The sequence below is a fragment of the Eschrichtius robustus genome, chromosome 15 (assembly GCF_028021215.1).
Source record: "Eschrichtius robustus isolate mEscRob2 chromosome 15, mEscRob2.pri, whole genome shotgun sequence".
Taxonomy (NCBI): domain Eukaryota; kingdom Metazoa; phylum Chordata; class Mammalia; order Artiodactyla; family Eschrichtiidae; genus Eschrichtius; species Eschrichtius robustus.
This window is the reverse complement of record NC_090838.1, coordinates 6,789,128-6,796,976: the sequence shown is the minus strand read 5'-3', so window position 1 is coordinate 6,796,976 and position 7,849 is coordinate 6,789,128. Positions and strand designations below refer to the sequence as shown.

The window sequence follows — 7,849 nt, the reverse complement described above, 5'->3', positions numbered from 1 at the left end:
AGTCCTGTGTGCATTGTTCTCCGACTGTTTTGTGTTCATTCATCCATTCAACTGTCCTGAATTGTCTGCGGATGAGTCATAATTTGAGAGATGGCTGAAGATTTGTTGCTTTCTGTACCAAAACTTTTTTAAAAAATCCCAACACTCTGGATATATGTGCATATATATATATACACATATACATGTAGTATATAACAGACTTCAGCAACAGCAACAAAAAAATGAGAACATAATGAACATTTTCTGTGATAATTGAGGCACCTTTCTTCGTACCTAGCCCTGCCTGAGACGTACAGGTCATGTGCCCTTCCACTAAAAGGGGCCAGCCTCTTGGGCTTTCTCATTCAATTCTTGTAGGTTTGTTGTCTCCACCTGTCAACTGATTGCCTTGCACAGACCTTCCACGTAGACTAGATCCCAGGTCAGGCCATGGGGACAGGCCCGGGCTGGCCCCTGAGCCCCCTGCACTTCCTCTCCTCTGAATCATCTGGTGAGAAGCTGGAGTGGATTTCAGAGGGACTCTCGGGAATAATTCTACTCCTATTTTCTGGATAGTTACTTCTAAACCGCTGTGGCTGGGAAGTCAGGTTGCTGAGCATCTGAGAACTGATAAGCCAGGGCGACCTTCCCGCCTCTCCCCTGAGCTGCAGGTTGGGTGCCCCACCTCCACGCTCTCCAGCAGGCTCCTCGTAGGCACTGTGTCTTAACCATTTTTGGAATCCCCTAGGGCAGTGTCTGGCACACGGCAGACCCTTCAATATTTTGTTGAGTGAACTGATAGGAAACTGAGCTGAGTCAGGGGTTGGGAGCTCCTCAGAGTGCCTCACACACTCCTCCACGTGTGAGCATTGGTGCCGGACCTTAGGACGTTTTCCTGACGCTCAGAGACCTTCAGGGCCAACTTCAAGGTTCTTAGTGTGCTCCTCACAGCAGATGCAATTCCGCGTTAGGGGAATACCTGCGAAATGTACAGCTCTGCTTTGTATGCTTTCCTCTGTGAATTTACTAGGAGTCTAGTGATTTTATATATGGTTGGATACAAAGTAAGCACCCAGTGCAAATAATTGCTGGTATTGGAAATGTCCCCCTTGATAGCCCGGATTCACTCTCAAAACGAACCCTCACTGAATGTCTTCTATGAGTCAGAGTCGCTAGGGACGTGGAAAGCAGATGAAACTCTGCCCCCTGGAAGGTCACAGTCTAATGGGGGAGCTAGGAGAGGAGAGACAGACATGTTATTAATAAAAGGGAACAGATAAAAGATCCTCTCCCTGCAGAGACACTGAGAGTAAAACAGAGACTTCCATATGAAAATAAAATCAGCAGCTGATTCACCAGCAGATATATACTTAGCCACCCACGAGCCTCAGATAACTAAACATTGTTCCCAGACCAGCAAACACTGGAGTTTTCATCTTCCATTGCAGGTAGTGTAGAGTCTTGTTTATTGTTGCAGAAGAAGATTGAAATTAGACAGACTTGTTTTTGAATCTTAACTCTGTAGCTTACCAATTTAGACTGGTAATTTAACCTCCCTGGGCATCAGTTTATTCACCTGTACACCTTTGTTGAGAGGACACTAAGGATACAGGTCAAAGAAGAAAACCCGAACCCTCAGGAAGCTCACGGTCTGGCAAAGGAGAGAGGTGAAACATATGTCACGGACATACACTTAGAGCTAGTAAAAGACACCAGATTTTTTGTTGAATGTCAGTCAAGGTTCTCCAGAGAAACAGAATAAGATATGTACATATAGGTATATATTATAAGATAATAATAAGATAGATATAGAGAGAGATTTATTATAAGGAATTAGCAAGTCCAAAATTTGCAGGGTGGGCTTGTAGGGTGGGGATCTAGGAGAAACTATATTTCCATCTGAGTCTGAAGGCTGGCTTTTATAGACCCAGGGAGCGTTGATGTTGCAGATGAAGTCAGAGGCCGTCTGCTGGAGAATTGTCTCTTGCTCCAGGGAGACAATTCTTCTTGTTCTAGTCAGGCCTTCAACTGATTGGAGGTGGCCCACCCACATTATAGAGGGCAATCTGCTTACTCAAAGTCCACCAATTTAACTGTTAATCTCTCCTCAGAACACCCTCACAGAAACATCTGGAATAATGTTTGATCACCAAGTTGACACATAAAATTAACCATTGCATTGAACAAAGTGAAGAATGTAATCTCGTGCATGTAAAACCACATGCATATGTCCAAATGAAAAGAGCTATATCTAGAAGGAGGTCACCAAAATGCCAGCAGTGGTCCCCTTGCAGAGGCAGCCTCTCAGGTTCTTTTTTACTCTCCTTTTGTACATTTATGTATTGTTTCATTTTTTTAATATAATGTGTGCTATTACATTTTTCGTCAACATTATCATCATCACTATTATCATTACAAAAGCAATCAAGCTTTTAAAAAAATACCCTACTGGGCTTCCCTGGTGGCACAGTGGTTGAGAATCCAGTTCAATCCCTGATCCGGGAAGATCCCACATGCCACAGAGCAACTAAGCCCATGCACCACAACTACTGAGCCCTTGTGCTGCAACTACTGAAGCCCGCGATCCTAGAGCCCATGCTCCACAACAAGAGAAGCCACCACAATGAGAAGCCCACGCACCACAACAAAGACCCAATGCAGCAAAATAAATAAATAAAATAAATCAATTTATATATATTAAAAAAATACCCTAATAGCATAGAGGAAGTGCTGGAGAAATGTCAGAATGCTTAAGCCTTTCCCCAGAAGCCTGGTGGACCAAAAGCTGGTTCACAATGCCTGAAATTCTACCAGTGAACTTTTTTTTGTTGTTGTATTTGGCCAGGCCTCATGGCTTGTGGGATCTTAGTTCCCCCACCAGGGATTGAATCTGGGCCCACAGCAGTGAAAGCGCTGAGTCCTAACCACTGGACTGCCAGGGAATTCCCCTACCAGTGAACTTTTATTCTTCCAATGTAAGAGCTTTCTTTCTCTTAAAATGCAAATCGTGGCAGAAGAAATCTTGCTGGAAGACTTATCTGTTTTTTAATGATGGAATGATTTGATTAGATTTTTTTCCTGAGAACACACAGTGAGAGTTGGAAAACATTGTGTAGCCGACGGGTGTCCAGGAGGTGCCAGAAATGGGACACCCACGAGCACAGAGGGATGCCTCCAGATGGCAAGAATGAACCTCGCCAGCTGCAGGTCTGATGGGAGACTGAGTTCTACAGGCCTGACCCCGGCCCTAAGCCAGGAAATGTGTAGGAAGACCTTGCCTGACCAGACTCCTTTGATTTCCCCACCTGTCCTGGCTCTACGTGAGTCTCATTTAGCCCCTCCAGGTGGAGTGGAGAATGGGGGCAACTCTTCAACTACCCCTTCGACAGAAGTATTGATAATGATTATATGGAAATTTGCAGTGAAAAGTCCCACTCAAATGTTTGTTTGTCAATGAAATATCTGCCATATGGCAAGAGAGGAAGTTCCTCTCTGATGACCCACTGCTCTGGGCAAATAAACCACTGAAACAATTTATCGGAGTAAACTCAACCAGAAGGACTCATTCATTCTGAAATGTACACTGAATGTAGCCATTCTGCAGACCATTAACTCTGCTAATTACAACAGTGATTCAAGAGATAAACCTTCACTAACTTTTTATGAGGCTCTGAGGCTCCTTGCAGCGTCACAGGCATCTCCCTCCCTTCCCCTGCCCTCTACCACCAAGCGGAGGGAAAAAGGGGAAAAAAAAACCCCTAATATTTACTGAACACTTGCTATATGCCCAGCATTTTCCTATGGGATAGCTCCACGATCCCTGTGGGGTAGGGATTATTTTTACAGGTTAGGAACTGAGGTTCAGAGAAGACCATGGTGTTCAAGGTCAAACTGCAAATAAATAGCAGAGCTGGGACTGAGGATCTTCTGGCTTCAAGCTCAGCGTGCTCCCTCCTGCTCTTCTCCAGAAGCTTCTTCTCACCAAGTAATTTAGAAAAATAACAAGAACATCATACAAATAAAGTAAGAACTCAGTGCTTTCTTTCTTAGCTGTCTGTTCCCTAGAGTCCTTCCCAGCACGTTGAATATGGATGTTTAACACATTTCATATTTACTGGGATGAAACTCCTAGAGAACAGAGACTAGTGTGATCTTTCCTGGAGTCCCTACAGCATCAAGCAAAGGTCTGGCAGAGCCGTTACATCGATGGGCTTTGGCACCCAGCCTGCGTGCGTCGGTGTACATCGAGGCTCTGCCACTCACTAGTTGTTTGACTCTGTGCACAATCCAAGGATTGTGCCTCAGTTTCCTTATCTGTGAAATGGAGAAGGTGATCAGAATAGTACCTACTTCATAGTGGCAGTAGGCAGAATAAATGAGTTAATACTTGCAAGAGACTTAAAATGGTGTTTGACACACGTAATCACTTAGTAAGTGTTAGCTCTTTGTATGTCCAGGGGCTTCAAGTCCCCAGAGCTTTTTTAAAAATTTTTTTAAATAAATTTATTTATTTATTATTTATTTTTGGCTGTGTTGGGTCTTCGTTGCTGCACGCCGGCCTTCTCTAGTTGTGGCGAGCGGGGGCTACTCTTTGTTGCAGTGTGCAGCTTCTCATTGCTGTGGCTTCTCTTGCTGCGGAGCACGGGCTCTAGGGCACGGGATTCAGTAGTTGTTGCATGCGGGCTCAGTAGTTGTGGCACTCGGGCTCAGTAGCTGTGGCTCGAGGGCTCTAGAGCTCAGGCTCAGTAGTTGTGGCGCACGGGCTTAGTTGCTCCGCGGCATGTGGGATCTTCCCGGACCCAGGCTCAAACCCATGTCCCTTGCATTGGCAGGTGGATTCTTAACCACTGCACCACCAGGGAAGTCCCAGTCCCCAGAGCTTTAATTTTCTCCAGCTGAGTTCTTTCACGTGCCGAGGACTTTAGATTTAACTAATCCCTCTGGTCCCTCATAAAATATAATTTCATAGTGTGCCATCGCTTCCGAGCAGTTTTTACCCATGATTCCAGATGTAACTATATGAGTTGATGCTCAATAAATATCTGATGATTGGATGAAAGCAGAAGTTATAGAGACTGAGTTACAGGCAGCAGCAAAAACTTGCCCAAGGTCACCTGGGGAGATGGCAGTACAGCCCAGACTTTCTGACAAAGAATTAGTGTTCTTGCCCCTACCCTCCCTCCCTACCACAAAGGTTCTGTCCCCTGACCGTTCTGCTCAGGGGTCTCCATCCCCCACCCACCTGCGCTGGTTTCTCCTCTTGCCTGAGCTGTCTCTAATTTCAGTAAGCTTGAAATTCACTGGTCATACAGAAAGCATTTTATCTGCCCTTGCACATGCAAATTCTTTCCATTTGGGATTTCTTGGTGTCCGGCTCCACCCCAGCCCACACGGCCATAAACACTCATGTGTCTACAGCCCGGCCCCAGGGATTCCAGAAATAACAGCAGGGCCCTCCATTAGAACCCTGGAACATAGTAAGGCATTTCTGCATTAAGACACAAGCCCTTTCCAGCCCAGGCCTCTCCTGTCCGTCAAAGCACAAAGCAACCTTTACAAGTCAGGACAGGGAGGGGCAGCTGGGAGGGAGTGTAGATTTCTGGAAAGTCCACACCTTCTCCTGCCGTCTCTCTGCTCTCAGATCTTCCATTCTAGAGTCTCCAGATCTGCTCCAGGCTCCACTTAGAATCTGAAATTCTTTCTCGGCTGTGGCATTCTTTGCCTTCAACAATCTATTCTCCCTTGGACTTGCTGGAACTGGAATCATGGCAGTGTGAGCCCATATGGCACAAAGGCCACTTTCCAGACACCCAAGACAGCCACCTGATTTGGAGTCAGGCACTGGGGAAGTGCCAGGAAAGAAGGGAGTGGCTGGAGGGGAGTGCCCAGTTTAAGGAGAAAGGAAAGGGCTAGCAATGACCCTCAATGAAAGGCATCTAGGGCGGTCATTCTCGTTTCAGAAGGATGTTCACGAGTAGAAAGTCAGAAGTCAACATCTAGGGAGAGAAGTTTAGCTTTTCAAGTCTCCTCTCAAAAATAATACCAGAAGGGACTTCCTTGGTGGCTCAGTGGTTAAGAATCCGCCTGTCAATGCAGGGGACACGGGTTGGAGCCCTGGTCCGGGAAGATCCCACATGCCACGGAGCAACTCGGTCCGTGCGCCACAACTACTGAGCCTGCGCTCTAGAGTCTGTGAGCCACAACTACTGAGTCCGTGTGCCACAACTACTGAAGCCCACGAGCCTAGAGCCCGTACTCTGCCACAAGAGAAGCCACGGCAATGAGAAGCCTGCGCACCGCAACGAAGAGTAGCCCCCGCTCGCTCGCAGCAACTAGAGAAAGCCCGCGTGCAGCAACGAAGACCCAATGCAGCCAAAAATAAATAAATAAATAAATTTATTTTTAAAAAAATAATAATACCAGAAGATTTAAAAAAGCGTTTACGCATCAGATGACAATGATGTGAAAAATACGTATTTAGATGCATGACCTAGAAAGGCTGGAAAGAAATATAAAAACAGTTGCTTTTTCGGGGGGCGGGGGAGGATTAAATGGGTGTTTTTCTCCAAATTATCCTTAAGGTCATTTCCCATTTTAAAGAAAATCATAATATCTGGCATTGCCAGAGACACCTGCCTGGACTTTTTTGGGTATTTTCCAAGGGAATTTCAGGTTTTAGGTGCCCGTCTGAAACCGAATTTATCTTGTAAAACGCATGCTTATGCCACTTTCTCCAGGAACTAATTCCTCTTTAATGGGGATGGGATTATTTCTAATTCGCGGTCCCCATCGCAACGTCATTAAAGGCTGAGTTCAGTGTATTGAGCTCCAAACCTTTGTCACGAATAGGAAGGTGGAGGAAAGGCAGGCGCTTGTGCAACAAAACAGCCGATGGTGTCACCCTCCCAGGCCGGACCTCACCAGGGCCGACGAGAGCCGCAGCTGCATTAGCCCACAAGATGCAATGCACCAGCTGCAACGGTGCTGCAGCAGGAGACCCGGCCACCGCAGGGGAGGTCATGCGAGCCTCCTGCTCCCGTGCCGCGCCCACGAGTGCCGGGGGTGGCGAGGAGGATGAGGGGAGTTGGTAACAGCATCGCCATGGCAACAGTGACGTCCTTGTACCCTGGATCTAATTGGAGGAAACCCCGTGGCCGAAGCCGCAGGCTGCCGGCCAACCGAACTTGCCCAAGTCGACCCACCCTCCTAGCCTCCGCTTCCTCTCCCGCCCCGCCCCCTTCGCCCCCTTCCGCGCGCTCAGTCCTCATTGGCCAGAGGCAGGGCGGAAGGCGGGACTCTCGGGGACAGCTCAGCGCGCCATTGGGCGAGGAGAGAGAGGGCCGCTGCGCTGCGGCCCGCCTCTCGGCTCGGAGGTAGGCTGAGACGGGAGGGTCCTCGGCTAAAGCCAAAGGCGGATCAAAGTGGTGGGACTCGCGCCGCGGCCGCGGAGACGTGAAGGTGAGCGCCAGGGTCGCCCCCGGCCCTCCTCGGGTCGGGCCGGGCCCGAGAGTCCGGCGGGAGGCCAGCCCCGGGGAGCGGCTGGCCTCGACGCCGCTCTCCTCAGGGACGGCCCTGGCGGGAAGGAAGGTGCGGGCCAACGACCGCTTCCATCTTGGGCCGGGCGGGCGCGGGAGCTGCCCTTCCTCCTCCTCCCCTTCCTCCTCCTCCTCCTCCTCCTCCCCCCGCCGCGGGCCTCCTCGGCTGGCGCCCCCCGGCCTCCCGGGCACCCCGCGGGGAGCGTGGGCGGGGGAGGGAAATTCAACGGGGCCGCGCTTGCGGACACAGACAAAGGGGGCGGCGGGCGGTGGGCGGCGGGCGGGCTGCCGGGGCGGCGGGCGCATTGTCTGACGGCGCCGCCCCCGCCTTCTGC

The 7,849-nt window shown here is 49.1% G+C and overlaps 1 protein-coding gene across 1 annotated transcript in view; it reads left to right on the top strand.

The window, feature by feature from the left end:
• Positions 1-7,330: 7,330 nt before the first annotated feature.
• Positions 7,331-7,849, top strand: part of YWHAQ (tyrosine 3-monooxygenase/tryptophan 5-monooxygenase activation protein theta) — a 31,324-nt gene continuing 30,805 nt past the window's right edge. Inside the window, exon 1 of the mRNA XM_068564001.1 lies at positions 7,331-7,437. The gene's annotated coding sequence lies outside the window, so the exon portion shown is untranslated. The remainder of the gene's footprint in view (positions 7,438-7,849) is intronic.